Below are 16542 nucleotides of genomic sequence, written 5' to 3' on the forward strand. Positions count from 1 at the left end.
CCAAGACCTTAACCATTAGGCCAGAGTAAGAGTTAAGACAGTAGCTATGAGGCCAGAGTAAGAGTTAAGACAGTAGCTATTAGGCCAGAGTAAGAGTTAAGATAGTAGCTATGAGGCCAGAGTAAGAGTTAAGACAGTAGCTAGTAGGCCAGAGTAAGAGTTAAGACAGTAGCTATGAGGCCAGAGTAAGAGTCCAAGACCTTAACCATTAGGCCAGAGTAAGAGTTAAGACAGTAACTATGAGGCCAGAGTAAGAGTTTAGACAGTAGCTATGAGGCCAGAGTAAGAGTTAAGACAGTAGCTATGAGGCCAGAGTAAGAGTTAAGACAGTAGCTATTAGGCCAGAGTAAGAGTTAGGATAGTAGCTATGAGGCCAGAGTAAGAGTTAAGACAGTAGCTAGTAGGCCAGAGTAAGAGTTAAGACAGTAGCTATGAGGCCAGAGTAAGAGTCCAAGACCTTAACCATTAGGCCAGAGTAAGAGTTAAGACAGTAACTATGAGGCCAGAGTAAGAGTTAAGACAGTAGCTATGAGGCCAGAGTAAGAGTTAAGACAGTAGCTATGAGGCCAGAGTAAGAGTTTAGACAGTAGCTATGAGGCCAGAGTAAGAGTTAAGACAGTAACTATGAGGCCAGAGTAAGAGTCCAAGACCTTAACCATTAGGCCAGAGTAAGAGTTAAGACAGTAACTATGAGGCCAGAGTAAGAGTTAAGACAGTAGCTATTAGGCCAGAGTAAGAGTTAAGACAGTAGCTATGAGGCCAGAGTAAGAGTCTGAGACCTTAACCATTAGGCCAGAGTAAGAGTTAAGACAGTAGCTATGAGGCCAGAGTAAGAGTTAAGACAGTAGCTATGAGGCCAGAGTAAGAGTCCAAGACCTTAACCATTAGGCCAGAGTAAGAGTTAAGACAGTAGCTATGAGGCCAGAGTAAGAGTTAAGACAGTAGCTATTAGGCCAGAGTAAGAGTTAAGATAGTAGCTATGAGGCCAGAGTAAGAGTTAAGACAGTAGCTAGTAGGCCAGAGTAAGAGTTAAGACAGTAGCTATGAGGCCAGAGTAAGAGTCCAAGACCTTAACCATTAGGCCAGAGTAAGAGTTAAGACAGTAACTATGAGGCCAGAGTAAGAGTTTAGACAGTAGCTATGAGGCCAGAGTAAGAGTTAAGACAGTAGCTATGAGGCCAGAGTAAGAGTTAAGACAGTAGCTATTAGGCCAGAGTAAGAGTTAGGATAGTAGCTATGAGGCCAGAGTAAGAGTTAAGACAGTAGCTAGTAGGCCAGAGTAAGAGTTAAGACAGTAGCTATGAGGCCAGAGTAAGAGTCCAAGACCTTAACCATTAGGCCAGAGTAAGAGTTAAGACAGTAACTATGAGGCCAGAGTAAGAGTTAAGACAGTAGCTATGAGGCCAGAGTAAGAGTTAAGACAGTAGCTATGAGGCCAGAGTAAGAGTTTAGACAGTAGCTATGAGGCCAGAGTAAGAGTTAAGACAGTAACTATGAGGCCAGAGTAAGAGTTAAGACAGTAGCTATGAGACCAGAGTAAGAGTTAAGAAAGTAGCTATGAGGCCAGAGTAAGAGTTAAGACAGTAGCTATTAGGCCAGAGTAAGAGTCCAAGACCTTAACCATTAGGCCAGAGTAAGAGTTAAGACAGTAGCTATGAGGCCAGAGTAGGAGTTAAGACAGTAGCTATTAGGCCAGAGTAAGAGTTAAGATAGAAGCTACGAGGCCAGAGTAAGAGTTAAGACAGTAGCTATGAGGCCAGAGTAAGAGTCCAAGACCTTAACCATTAGTCCAGAGTAAGAGTTAAGACAGTAGCTATGAGGTCAGAGTAAGAGTTAAGACAGTAGCTATTAGGCCAGAGTAAGAGTTAAGACAGTAGCTATGAGGCCAGAGTAGGAGTCCAAGACCTTAACCATTAGGCCAGAGTAAGAGTTAAGACAGAAGCTATGAGGCCAGAGTAAGAGTTAAGACAGTAGCTATGAGGGCAGAGTAAGAGTTAAGACAGTAGCTATGAGGCCAGAGTAAGAGTTAAGACAGTAGCTATTAGGCCAGAGTAAGAGTCCAAGACCTTAACCATTAGTCCAGAGTAAGAGTTAAGACAGTAGCTATGAGGTCAGAGTAAGAGTTAAGACAGTAGCTATTAGGCCAGAGTAAGAGTTAAGACAGTAGCTATGAGGCCAGAGTAAGAGTCCGAGACCTTAACCATTAGGCCAGAGTAAGAGTTAAGACAGTAGCTTTGAGGCCAGAGTAAGAGTTAAGAAAGTAGCTTTGAGGCCAGAGTAAGAGTTAAGACAGTAGCTATGAGGCCAGAGTAAGAGTTAAGACAGTTGCTATGAGGCCAGAGTAAGAGTCCAAAACCTTAACCATTAGGCCAGAGTAAGAGTTAAGACTGTAGCTATGTGGCCAGAGTAAGAGTTACGACAGTAGCTATTAGGCCAGAGTAAGAGTTAAGATAGTAGCTATGAGGCCAGAGTAAGAGTTAAGACAGTAGCTATTAGGCCAGAGTAAGAGTTAAGACAGTAGCTATGAGGCCAGAGTAAGAGTCCAAGACCTTAACCATTAGGCAGGGTAAGAGTTAAGACAGTAACTATGAGGCCAGAGTAAGAGTTAAGACAGTAGCTATGAGGCCAGAGTAAGCGTTAAGACAGTAGCTATGAGACCAGAGTAAGAGTTAAGAGAGTAGCTATGAGGCCAGAGTAAGAGTTAAGACAGTAGCTATGAGGCCAGAGTAAGAGTCCAAGACCTTAACCATTAGGCCAGAGTAAGAGTTAAGACAGTAGCTATGAGGCCAGAGTAGGAGTTAAGACAGTAGCTATTAGGCCAGAGTAAGAGTTAAGATAGTAACTACGAGGCCAGAGTAAGAGTTAAGACAGTAGCTATTAGACCAGAGTAAGAGTTAAAACAGTAGCTATGAGGCCAGAGTAAGAGTCCAAGACCTTAACCATTAGGCCAGAGTAAGAGTTAAGACAGTAGCTATGAGGTCAGAGTAAGAGTTAAGACAGTAGCTATAAGGCCAGAGTAAGAGTTAAGACAGTAGCTATGAGGCCAGAGTAAGAGTTAAGACAGTAGCTATTAGGCCAGAGTAAGAGTTAAGACAGTAGCTATGAGGCCAGAGAAAGAGTCCAAGACCTTAACTATTAGGCCAGAGTAAGAGTTAAGACAGTAGCTATGAGGCCAGAGTAAGAGTCCAAGACCTTAACCATTAGGCCAGAATAAGAGTTAAGACAGTAGCTATGAGGCCAGAGTAAGAATTAAGACAGTAGCAATGAGGGCAGAGTAAGAGTTAAGACAGTAGCTATGAGGCCAGAGTAAGAGTTAAGACAGTAGCTATGAGGCCAGAGTAAGAGTCTGAGACCTTAACCATTAGGCCAGAGTAAGAGTTAAGACAGTAGCTATGAGGCCAGAGTAAGAGTTAAGAAAGTAGCTTTGAGGCCAGAGTAAGAGTTAAGACAGTAGCTATGAGGCCAGAGTAAGAGTTAAGACAGTAGCTATGAGGCCAGAGTAAGAGTCCAAAACCTTAACCATTAGGCCAGAGTAAGAGTTAAGACAGTAGCTATGTGGCCAGAGTAAGAGTTACGACAGTAGCTATTAGGCCAGAGTAAGAGTTAAGATAGTAGCTATGAGGCCAGAGTAAGAGTTAAGACAGTAGCTATTAGGCCAGAGTAAGAGTTAAGACAGTAGCTATGAGGCCAGAGTAAGAGTCCAAGACCTTAACCATTAGGCCAGAGTAAGAGTTAAGACAGTAACTATGAGGCCAGAGTAAGAGTTAAGACAGTAGCTATGAGGCCAGAGTAAGAGTTAAGACAGTAGCTATGAGACCAGAGTAAGAGTTAAGACAGTATCTATGAGGCCAGAGTAAGAGTTAAGACAGTAGCTATGAGGCCAGAGTAAGAGTCCAAGACCTTAACCATTAGGCCAGAGTAAGAGTTAAGACAGTAGCTATGAGGCCAGAGTAGGAGTTAAGACAGTAGCTATTAGGCCAGAGTAAGAGTTAAGATAGTAACTACGAGGCCAGAGTAAGAGTTAAGACAGTAGCTATTAGACCAGAGTAAGAGTTAAGACAGTAGCTATGAGGCCAGAGTAAGAGTCCAAGACCTTAACCATTAGGCCAGAGTAAGAGTTAAGACAGTAGCTATGAGGCCAGAGTAAGAGTCTGAGACCTTAACCATTAGGCCAGAGTAAGAGTTAAGACAGTAGCTATGAGGCCAGAGTAAGAGTTAAGAAAGTAGCTTTGAGGCCAGAGTAAGAGTCCAAGACCTTAACCATTAGGCCAGAGTAAGAGTTAAGACAGTAGCTATGAGGCCAGAGTAAGAGTTAAGACAGTAGCTATTAGGCCAGAGTAAGAGTTAAGATAGTAGCTATGAGGCCAGAGTAAGAGTTAAGACAGTAGCTAGTAGGCCAGAGTAAGAGTTAAGACAGTAGCTATGAGGCCAGAGTAAGAGTCCAAGACCTTAACCATTAGGCCAGAGTAAGAGTTAAGACAGTAACTATGAGGCCAGAGTAAGAGTTTAGACAGTAGCTATGAGGCCAGAGTAAGAGTTAAGACAGTAGCTATGAGGCCAGAGTAAGAGTTAAGACAGTAGCTATTAGGCCAGAGTAAGAGTTAGGATAGTAGCTATGAGGCCAGAGTAAGAGTTAAGACAGTAGCTAGTAGGCCAGAGTAAGAGTTAAGACAGTAGCTATGAGGCCAGAGTAAGAGTCCAAGACCTTAACCATTAGGCCAGAGTAAGAGTTAAGACAGTAACTATGAGGCCAGAGTAAGAGTTAAGACAGTAGCTATGAGGCCAGAGTAAGAGTTAAGACAGTAGCTATGAGGCCAGAGTAAGAGTTTAGACAGTAGCTATGAGGCCAGAGTAAGAGTTAAGACAGTAACTATGAGGCCAGAGTAAGAGTCCAAGACCTTAACCATTAGGCCAGAGTAAGAGTTAAGACAGTAACTATGAGGCCAGAGTAAGAGTTAAGACAGTAGCTATTAGGCCAGAGTAAGAGTTAAGACAGTAGCTATGAGGCCAGAGTAAGAGTCTGAGACCTTAACCATTAGGCCAGAGTAAGAGTTAAGACAGTAGCTATGAGGCCAGAGTAAGAGTTAAGACAGTAGCTATGAGGCCAGAGTAAGAGTCCAAGACCTTAACCATTAGGCCAGAGTAAGAGTTAAGACAGTAGCTATGAGGCCAGAGTAAGAGTTAAGACAGTAGCTATTAGGCCAGAGTAAGAGTTAAGATAGTAGCTATGAGGCCAGAGTAAGAGTTAAGACAGTAGCTAGTAGGCCAGAGTAAGAGTTAAGACAGTAGCTATGAGGCCAGAGTAAGAGTCCAAGACCTTAACCATTAGGCCAGAGTAAGAGTTAAGACAGTAACTATGAGGCCAGAGTAAGAGTTTAGACAGTAGCTATGAGGCCAGAGTAAGAGTTAAGACAGTAGCTATGAGGCCAGAGTAAGAGTTAAGACAGTAGCTATTAGGCCAGAGTAAGAGTTAGGATAGTAGCTATGAGGCCAGAGTAAGAGTTAAGACAGTAGCTAGTAGGCCAGAGTAAGAGTTAAGACAGTAGCTATGAGGCCAGAGTAAGAGTCCAAGACCTTAACCATTAGGCCAGAGTAAGAGTTAAGACAGTAACTATGAGGCCAGAGTAAGAGTTAAGACAGTAGCTATGAGGCCAGAGTAAGAGTTAAGACAGTAGCTATGAGGCCAGAGTAAGAGTTTAGACAGTAGCTATGAGGCCAGAGTAAGAGTTAAGACAGTAACTATGAGGCCAGAGTAAGAGTTAAGACAGTAGCTATGAGACCAGAGTAAGAGTTAAGAAAGTAGCTATGAGGCCAGAGTAAGAGTTAAGACAGTAGCTATTAGGCCAGAGTAAGAGTCCAAGACCTTAACCATTAGGCCAGAGTAAGAGTTAAGACAGTAGCTATGAGGCCAGAGTAGGAGTTAAGACAGTAGCTATTAGGCCAGAGTAAGAGTTAAGATAGAAGCTACGAGGCCAGAGTAAGAGTTAAGACAGTAGCTATGAGGCCAGAGTAAGAGTCCAAGACCTTAACCATTAGTCCAGAGTAAGAGTTAAGACAGTAGCTATGAGGTCAGAGTAAGAGTTAAGACAGTAGCTATTAGGCCAGAGTAAGAGTTAAGACAGTAGCTATGAGGCCAGAGTAGGAGTCCAAGACCTTAACCATTAGGCCAGAGTAAGAGTTAAGACAGAAGCTATGAGGCCAGAGTAAGAGTTAAGACAGTAGCTATGAGGGCAGAGTAAGAGTTAAGACAGTAGCTATGAGGCCAGAGTAAGAGTTAAGACAGTAGCTATTAGGCCAGAGTAAGAGTCCAAGACCTTAACCATTAGTCCAGAGTAAGAGTTAAGACAGTAGCTATGAGGTCAGAGTAAGAGTTAAGACAGTAGCTATTAGGCCAGAGTAAGAGTTAAGACAGTAGCTATGAGGCCAGAGTAAGAGTCCGAGACCTTAACCATTAGGCCAGAGTAAGAGTTAAGACAGTAGCTTTGAGGCCAGAGTAAGAGTTAAGAAAGTAGCTTTGAGGCCAGAGTAAGAGTTAAGACAGTAGCTATGAGGCCAGAGTAAGAGTTAAGACAGTTGCTATGAGGCCAGAGTAAGAGTCCAAAACCTTAACCATTAGGCCAGAGTAAGAGTTAAGACTGTAGCTATGTGGCCAGAGTAAGAGTTACGACAGTAGCTATTAGGCCAGAGTAAGAGTTAAGATAGTAGCTATGAGGCCAGAGTAAGAGTTAAGACAGTAGCTATTAGGCCAGAGTAAGAGTTAAGACAGTAGCTATGAGGCCAGAGTAAGAGTCCAAGACCTTAACCATTAGGCAGGGTAAGAGTTAAGACAGTAACTATGAGGCCAGAGTAAGAGTTAAGACAGTAGCTATGAGGCCAGAGTAAGCGTTAAGACAGTAGCTATGAGACCAGAGTAAGAGTTAAGAGAGTAGCTATGAGGCCAGAGTAAGAGTTAAGACAGTAGCTATGAGGCCAGAGTAAGAGTCCAAGACCTTAACCATTAGGCCAGAGTAAGAGTTAAGACAGTAGCTATGAGGCCAGAGTAGGAGTTAAGACAGTAGCTATTAGGCCAGAGTAAGAGTTAAGATAGTAACTACGAGGCCAGAGTAAGAGTTAAGACAGTAGCTATTAGACCAGAGTAAGAGTTAAAACAGTAGCTATGAGGCCAGAGTAAGAGTCCAAGACCTTAACCATTAGGCCAGAGTAAGAGTTAAGACAGTAGCTATGAGGTCAGAGTAAGAGTTAAGACAGTAGCTATAAGGCCAGAGTAAGAGTTAAGACAGTAGCTATGAGGCCAGAGTAAGAGTTAAGACAGTAGCTATTAGGCCAGAGTAAGAGTTAAGACAGTAGCTATGAGGCCAGAGAAAGAGTCCAAGACCTTAACTATTAGGCCAGAGTAAGAGTTAAGACAGTAGCTATGAGGCCAGAGTAAGAGTCCAAGACCTTAACCATTAGGCCAGAATAAGAGTTAAGACAGTAGCTATGAGGCCAGAGTAAGAATTAAGACAGTAGCAATGAGGGCAGAGTAAGAGTTAAGACAGTAGCTATGAGGCCAGAGTAAGAGTTAAGACAGTAGCTATGAGGTCAGAGTAAGAATTAAGACAGTAGCTGTTAGGCCAGAGTAAGAGTTAAGACAGTAGCTATGAGGCCAGAGTAAGAGTCTGAGACCTTAACCATTAGGCCAGAGTAAGAGTTAAGACAGTAGCTATGAGGCCAGAGTAAGAGTTAAGAAAGTAGCTTTGAGGCCAGAGTAAGAGTTAAGACAGTAGCTATGAGGCCAGAGTAAGAGTTAAGACAGTAGCTATGAGGCCAGAGTAAGAGTCCAAAACCTTAACCATTAGGCCAGAGTAAGAGTTAAGACAGTAGCTATGTGGCCAGAGTAAGAGTTACGACAGTAGCTATTAGGCCAGAGTAAGAGTTAAGATAGTAGCTATGAGGCCAGAGTAAGAGTTAAGACAGTAGCTATTAGGCCAGAGTAAGAGTTAAGACAGTAGCTATGAGGCCAGAGTAAGAGTCCAAGACCTTAACCATTAGGCCAGAGTAAGAGTTAAGACAGTAACTATGAGGCCAGAGTAAGAGTTAAGACAGTAGCTATGAGGCCAGAGTAAGAGTTAAGACAGTAGCTATGAGACCAGAGTAAGAGTTAAGACAGTATCTATGAGGCCAGAGTAAGAGTTAAGACAGTAGCTATGAGGCCAGAGTAAGAGTCCAAGACCTTAACCATTAGGCCAGAGTAAGAGTTAAGACAGTAGCTATGAGGCCAGAGTAGGAGTTAAGACAGTAGCTATTAGGCCAGAGTAAGAGTTAAGATAGTAACTACGAGGCCAGAGTAAGAGTTAAGACAGTAGCTATTAGACCAGAGTAAGAGTTAAGACAGTAGCTATGAGGCCAGAGTAAGAGTCCAAGACCTTAACCATTAGGCCAGAGTAAGAGTTAAGACAGTAGCTATGAGGTCAGAGTAAGAGTTAAGACAGTAGCTATAAGGCCAGAGTAAGAGTTAAGACAGTAGCTATGAGGCCAGAGTAAGAGTTAAGACAGTAGCTATTAGGCCAGAGTAAGAGTTAAGACAGTAGCTATGAGGCCAGAGAAAGAGTCCAAGACCTTAACTATTAGGCCAGAGTAAGAGTTAAGACAGTAGCTATGAGGCCAGAGTAAGAGTCCAAGACCTTAACCATTAGGCCAGAGTAAGAGTTAAGACAGTAGCTATGAGGCCAGAGTAAGAGTTAAGACAGTAGCTATGAGGGCAGAGTAAGAGTTAAGACAGTAGCTATTAGGCCAGAGTAAGAGTTAAGACAGTAGCTATGAGGCCAGAGTAAGAGTCCGAGACCTTAACCATTAGGCCAGAGTAAGAGTTAAGACAGTAGCTATGAGGCCAGAGTAAGAGTTAAGAAAGTAGCTTTGAGGCCAGAGTAAGAGTTAAGACAGTAGCTATGAGGCCAGAGTAAGAGTTAAGACAGTAGCTATGAGGCCAGAGTAAGAGTCCAAAACCTTAACCATTAGGCCAGAGTAAGAGTTAAGACAGTAGCTATGTGGCCAGAGTAAGAGTTACGACAGTAGCTATTAGGCCAGAGTAAGAGTTAAGATAGTAGCTATGAGGCCAGAGTAAGAGTTAAGACAGTAGCTATTAGGCCAGAGTAAGAGTTAAGACAGTAGCTATGAGGCCAGAGTAAGAGTCCAAGACCTTAACCATTAGGCCAGAGTAAGAGTTAAGACAGTAACTATGAGGCCAGAGTAAGAGTTAAGACAGTAGCTATGAGGCCAGAGTAAGAGTTAAGACAGTAGCTATGAGGTCAGAGTAAGAGTTAAGACAGTAGCTATGAGGCCAGAGTAAGAGTCCAAGACCTTAACCATTAGGCCAGAGTAAGAGTTAAGACAGTAGCTATGAGGCCAGAGTAGGAGTTAAGACAGTAGCTATTAGGCCAGAGTAAGAGTTAAGATAGTAACTACGAGGCCAGAGTAAGAGTTAAGACAGTAGCTATTAGACCAGAGTAAGAGTTAAGACAGTAGCTATGAGGCCAGAGTAAGAGTCCAAGACCTTAACCATTAGGCCAGAGTAAGAGTTAAGACAGTAGCTATGAGGTCAGAGTAAGAGTTAAGACAGTAGCTATTAGGCCAGAGTAAGAGTTTAGACAGTAGCTATGAGGCCAGAGTAAGAGTTAAGACAGAAGCTATGAGGCCAGAGTAAGAGTTAAGACAGTAGCTATTAGGCCAGAGTAAGAGTTAGGATAGTAGCTATGAGGCCAGAGTAAGAGTTAAGACAGTAGCTAGTAGGCCAGAGTAAGAGTTAAGACAGTAGCTATGAGGCCAGAGTAAGAGTCCAAGACCTTAACCATTAGGCCAGAGTAAGAGTTAAGACAGTAACTATGAGGCCAGAGTAAGAGTTAAGACAGTAGCTATTAGGCCAGAGTAAGAGTTTAGACAGTAGCTATGAGGCCAGAGTAAGAGTTAAGACAGTAGCTATGAGGCCAGAGTAAGAGTTAAGACAGTAGCTATTAGGCCAGAGTAAGAGTTAGGATAGTAGCTATGAGGCCAGAGTAAGAGTTAAGACAGTAGCTAGTAGGCCAGAGTAAGAGTTAAGACAGTAGCTATGAGGCCAGAGTAAGAGTCCAAGACCTTAACCATTAGGCCAGAGTAAGAGTTAAGACAGTAACTATGAGGCCAGAGTAAGAGTTAAGACAGTAGCTATGAGGCCAGAGTAAGAGTCCAAGACCTTAACCATTAGGCCAGAGTAAGAGTTAAGACAGTAACTATGAGGCCAGAGTAAGAGTTAAGACAGTAGCTATTAGGCCAGAGTAAGAGTTTAGACAGTAGCTATGAGGCCAGAGTAAGAGTTAAGACAGTAGCTATGAGGCCAGAGTAAGAGTTAAGACAGTAGCTATGAGGCCAGAGTAAGAGTTAAGAAAGTAGCTTTGAGGCCAGAGTAAGAGTTAAGACAGTAGCTATGAGGCCAGAGTAAGAGTCCAAAACCTTAACCATTAGGCCAGAGTAAGAGTTAAGACAGTAGCTATGTGGCCAGAGTAAGAGTTACGACAGTAGCTATTAGGCCAGAGTAAGAGTTAAGATAGTAGCTATGAGGCCAGAGTAAGAGTTAAGACAGTAGCTATTAGGCCAGAGTAAGAGTTAAGACAGTAGCTATGAGGCCAGAGTAAGAGTCCAAGACCTTAACCATTAGGCCAGAGTAAGAGTTAAGACAGTAACTATGAGGCCAGAGTAAGAGTTAAGACAGTAGCTATGAGGCCAGAGTAAGAGTTAAGACAGTAGCTATGAGACCAGAGTAAGAGTTAAGACAGTAGCTATGAGGCCAGAGTAAGAGTTAAGACAGTAGCTATGAGGCCAGAGTAAGAGTCCAAGACCTTAACCATTAGGCCAGAGTAAGAGTTAAGACAGTAGCTATGAGGCCAGAGTAGGAGTTAAGACAGTAGCTATTAGGCCAGAGTAAGAGTTAAGATAGTAACTACGAGGCCAGAGTAAGAGTTAAGACAGTAGCTATTAGACCAGAGTAAGAGTTAAGACAGTAGCTATGAGGCCAGAGTAAGAGTCCAAGACCTTAACCATTAGGCCAGAGTAAGAGTTAAGACAGTAGCTATAAGGCCAGAGTAAGAGTTAAGACAGTAGCTATGAGGCCAGAGTAAGAGTTAAGACAGTAGCTATTAGGCCAGAGTAAGAGTTAAGACAGTAGCTATGAGGCCAGAGAAAGAGTCCAAGACCTTAACTATTAGGCCAGAGTAAGAGTTAAGACAGTAGCTATGAGGCCAGAGTAAGAGTCCAAGACCTTAACCATTAGGCCAGAGTAAGAGTTAAGACAGTAGCTATGAGGCCAGAGTAAGAGTTAAGACAGTAGCTATGAGGGCAGAGTAAGAGTTAAGACAGTAGCTATTAGGCCAGAGTAAGAGTTAAGACAGTAGCTATGAGGCCAGAGTAAGAGTCTGAGACCTTAACCATTAGGCCAGAGTAAGAGTTAAGACAGTAGCTATGAGGCCAGAGTAAGAGTTAAGAAAGTAGCTTTGAGGCCAGAGTAAGAGTTAAGACAGTAGCTATGAGGCCAGAGTAAGAGTTAAGACAGTAGCTATGAGGCCAGAGTAAGAGTCCAAAACCTTAACCATTAGGCCAGAGTAAGAGTTAAGACAGTAGCTATGTGGCCAGAGTAAGAGTTACGACAGTAGCTATTAGGCCAGAGTAAGAGTTAAGATAGTAGCTATGAGGCCAGAGTAAGAGTTAAGACAGTAGCTATTAGGCCAGAGTAAGAGTTAAGACAGTAGCTATGAGGCCAGAGTAAGAGTCCAAGACCTTAACCATTAGGCCAGAGTAAGAGTTAAGACAGTAACTATGAGGCCAGAGTAAGAGTTAAGATAGTAGCTATGAGGCCAGAGTAAGAGTTAAGACAGTAGCTATGAGGTCAGAGTAAGAGTTAAGACAGTAGCTATGAGGCCAGAGTAAGAGTCCAAGACCTTAACCATTAGGCCAGAGTAAGAGTTAAGACAGTAGCTATGAGGCCAGAGTAGGAGTTAAGACAGTAGCTATTAGGCCAGAGTAAGAGTTAAGATAGTAACTACGAGGCCAGAGTAAGAGTTAAGACAGTAGCTATTAGACCAGAGTAAGAGTTAAGACAGTAGCTATGAGGCCAGAGTAAGAGTCCAAGACCTTAACCATTAGGCCAGAGTAAGAGTTAAGACAGTAGCTATGAGGTCAGAGTAAGAGTTAAGACAGTAGCTATTAGGCCAGAGTAAGAGTTTAGACAGTAGCTATGAGGCCAGAGTAAGAGTTAAGACAGTAGCTATGAGGCCAGAGTAAGAGTTAAGACAGTAGCTATTAGGCCAGAGTAAGAGTTAGGATAGTAGCTATGAGGCCAGAGTAAGAGTTAAGACAGTAGCTAGTAGGCCAGAGTAAGAGTTAAGACAGTAGCTATGAGGCCAGAGTAAGAGTCCAAGACCTTAACCATTAGGCCAGAGTAAGAGTTAAGACAGTAACTATGAGGCCAGAGTAAGAGTTAAGACAGTAGCTATTAGGCCAGAGTAAGAGTTTAGACAGTAGCTATGAGGCCAGAGTAAGAGTTAAGACAGTAGCTATGAGGCCAGAGTAAGAGTTAAGACAGTAGCTATTAGGCCAGAGTAAGAGTTAGGATAGTAGCTATGAGGCCAGAGTAAGAGTTAAGACAGTAGCTAGTAGGCCAGAGTAAGAGTTAAGACAGTAGCTATGAGGCCAGAGTAAGAGTCCAAGACCTTAACCATTAGGCCAGAGTAAGAGTTAAGACAGTAACTATGAGGCCAGAGTAAGAGTTAAGACAGTAGCTATGAGGCCAGAGTAAGAGTCCAAGACCTTAACCATTAGGCCAGAGTAAGAGTTAAGACAGTAACTATGAGGCCAGAGTAAGAGTTAAGACAGTAGCTATTAGGCCAGAGTAAGAGTTTAGACAGTAGCTATGAGGCCAGAGTAAGAGTTAAGACAGTAGCTATGAGGCCAGAGTAAGAGTTAAGACAGTAGCTATTAGGCCAGAGTAAGAGTTAGGATAGTAGCTATGAGGCCAGAGTAAGAGTTAAGACAGTAGCTAGTAGGCCAGAGTAAGAGTTAAGACAGTAGCTATGAGGCCAGAGTAAGAGTCCAAGACCTTAACCATTAGGCCAGAGTAAGAGTTAAGACAGTAACTATGAGGCCAGAGTAAGAGTTAAGACAGTAGCTATGAGGCCAGAGTAAGAGTTAAGACAGTAGCTATGAGGCCAGAGTAAGAGTTTAGACAGTAGCTATGAGGCCAGAGTAAGAGTTAAGACAGTAACTATGAGGCCAGAGTAAGAGTTAAGACAGTAGCTATGAGACCAGAGTAAGAGTTAAGAAAGTAGCTATGAGGCCAGAGTAAGAGTTAAGACAGTAGCTATTAGGCCAGAGTAAGAGTCCAAGACCTTAACCATTAGGCCAGAGTAAGAGTTAAGACAGTAGCTATGAGGCCAGAGTAGGAGTTAAGACAGTAGCTATTAGGCCAGAGTAAGAGTTAAGATAGAAGCTACGAGGCCAGAGTAAGAGTTAAGACAGTAGCTATGAGGCCAGAGTAAGAGTTAAGACAGTAGCTATTAGGCCAGAGTAAGAGTTAAGACAGTAGCTATGAGGCCAGAGAAAGAGTCCAAGACCTTAACCATTAGGCCAGAGTAAGAGTTAAGACAGAAGCTATGAGGCCAGAGTAAGAGTTAAGACAGTAGCTATGAGGCCAGAGTAAGAGTCCAAGACCTTAACCATTAGGCCAGAGTAAGTGTTAAGACAGTAGCAATGAGGCCAGAGTAAGAGTTGAGGCCAGAGTAAGAGTTAAGGCAGCAGCTATTAGGCCAGAGTAAGAGTTAAGACAGTAGCTATGAGGCCAGAGTAAGAGTCCAAGACCTTAACCATTAGGCCAGAGTAAGAGTTAAGACAATAGCTATGAGGCCAGAGTAAGAGTTAAGATAGTAGCTATTAGGCCAGAGTAAGAGTTAAGACAGTAGCTATGAGGCCAGAGTAAGAGTCCAAGACCTTAACCATTAGGCCAGAGTAAGAGTTAAGACAGTAGCTATGAGGCCAGAGTAAGAGTTAAGACAGTAGCTATTAGGCCAGAGTAAGACTTAAGACAGTAGCTATGAGGCCAGAGTAAGAGTTAAGACAGTAGCTATTAGGCCAGAGTAAGAGTTAAGACAGTAGCTATGAGGCCAGAGTAAGAGTCCAAGACCTTAACCATTAGGCCAGAGTAAGAGTTAAGACAGTAGCTGTGAGGTCAGAGTAAGAGTTAAGACAGTAGCTATTAGGCCAGAGTAAGAGTTAAGACAGTAGCTATGAGGCCAGAGTAAGAGTTAAGACAGTAGCTATTAGGCCAGAGTAAGAGTTAAGACAGTAGCTATGGGGCCAGAGAAAGAGTCCAAGACCTTAACCATTAGGCCAGAGTAAGAGTTAAGACAGCAGCTATGAGGCCAGAGTAAGAGTCCAAGACCTTAACCATTAGGCCAGAGTAAGAGTTAAGACAGTAGCTATGAGGCCAGAGTAAGAGTTAAGACAGTAGCTATGAGGCCAGAGTAAGAGTTAAGACAGTAGCTATGAGGCCAGAGTAAGAGTCCAAGACCTTAACCATTAGGCCAGAGTAAGAGTTAAGACAGTAGCTCTGAGGCCAGAGTAAGAGTTAAGACAGTAGCTATTAGGCCAGAGTAAGAGTTAAGATTGTAGCTATGAGGCCAGAGTAAGAGTTAAGACAGTAGCTATTAGACCAGAGTAAGAGTTAAGACAGTAGCTATGAGGCCAGAGTAAGAGTCCAAGACCTTAACCATTAGGCCAGCGTAAGAGTTAAGACAGTAGATATGAGGTCAGAGTAAGAGTTAAGACAGTAGCTATTAGGCCAGAGTAAGAGTTAAGACAGCAGCTATTAGGCCAGAGTAAGAGTTAAGACAGTAGCTACGAGGCCAGAGAAAGAGTCCAAGACCTTAACTATTAGGCCAGAGTAATAGTTAAGACAGTAGCTATTAGGCCAGAGTAAGAGTTAAGACAGTAGCTATGAGGCCAGAGAAAGAGTCCAAGACCTTAACTATTAGCCCAGAGTAAGAGTTAAGACAGTAGCTATGAGACCAGAGTAAGAGTCCAAGACCTTAACCATTAGGCCAGAGTAAGAGTTAAGACAGTAGCTATGAGGCCAGAGTAAGGGTTAAGACAGTATCTATGAGGGCAGAGTACGAGTTAAGACAGTAGCTATGAGGCCAGAGTAAGAGTTAAGACAGTAGCTATGAGGCCAGAGTAAGAGTCCAAGACCTTAACCATTAGGCCAGAGTAAGTGTTAAGACAGTAGCTATGAGGCCAGAGTAAGAGTTAAGACAGTAGCTATGAGGCCAGAGTAAGAGTTAAGACAGTAGCTATTAGGCCAGAGTAAGAGTTAAGACAGTAGCTATGAGGCCAGAGTAAGAGTCCGAGACCTTAACCATTAGGCCAGAGTAAGAGTTAAGAGAGTAGCTATGAGGCCAGAGTAAGAGTTAAGACAGTAGCTATGAGGCCAGAGTAAGAGTTAAGACAGTAGCTTTGAGGGCAGAGTAAGAGTTAAGACAGTAGCTATGAGGCCAGAGTAAGAGTTAAGACAGTAGCTACGAGGCCAGAGTAAGAGTTAAGACAGTAGCTATTAGACCAGAGTAAGAGTTAAGACAGTAGCTATGAGGCCAGAGTAAGAGTCCAAGACCTTAACCATTAGCCCAGAGTAAGAGTTAAGACAGTAGCTATGAGGTCAGAGTAAGAGTTAAGACAGTAGCTATTAGGCCAGAGTAAGAGTTAAGACAGTAGCTATTAGGCCAGAGTAAGAGTTAAGACAGTAGCTATGAGGCCATAGAAAGAGTCCAAGACCTTAACTATTAGGCCATAGTAAGAGTCCAAGACAGTAGCTATGAGGCCAGAGTAAGAGTTAAGACAGTAGCTATGAGGCCAGAGTAAGAGTTAAGACAGTAGCTATGAGGGCAGAGTAAGAGTTAAGACAGTAGCTATGAGGCCAGAGTAAGAGTTAAGACAGTAGCTATGAGGCCAGAGTAAGAGTCCAAGACCTTAACCATTAGGTCAGAGTAAGTGTTAAGACAGTAGCTATGAGGCCAGAGTAAGAGTTAAGACAGTAGCTATGAGGCCAGAGTAAGAGTCCAAGACCTTAACCATTAGGCCAGAGTAAGTGTTAAGACAGTAGCAATGAGGCCAGAGTAAGAGTTAAGACAGTAGCTATGAGGCCAGAGTAAGAGTCCATGACCTTAACCATTAGGCCAGAGTAAGAGTTAAGACAGTAGCTATGAGGCCAGAGTAAGAGTTAAGACAGTAGCTATGAGGGCAGAGTAAGAGTTAAGACAGTAGCTATGAGGCCAGAGTAAGAGTTAAGACAGTAGCTATGAGGCCAGAGTAAGAGTTCAAGACCTTAACCATTAGGCCAGAGTAAGTGTTAAGACAGTAGCTATGAGGCCAGAGTAAGAGTTAAGACAGTAGCTATGAGGCCAGAGTAAGAGTTAAGACAGTAGCTATTAGGCCAGAGTAAGAGTTAAGACAGTAGCTATGAGGCCAGAGTAAGAGTCCAAGACCTTAACC

This window comes from Triturus cristatus, chromosome 10 (assembly GCF_964204655.1).
Source record: "Triturus cristatus chromosome 10, aTriCri1.1, whole genome shotgun sequence".
Classification (NCBI taxonomy): domain Eukaryota; kingdom Metazoa; phylum Chordata; class Amphibia; order Caudata; family Salamandridae; genus Triturus; species Triturus cristatus.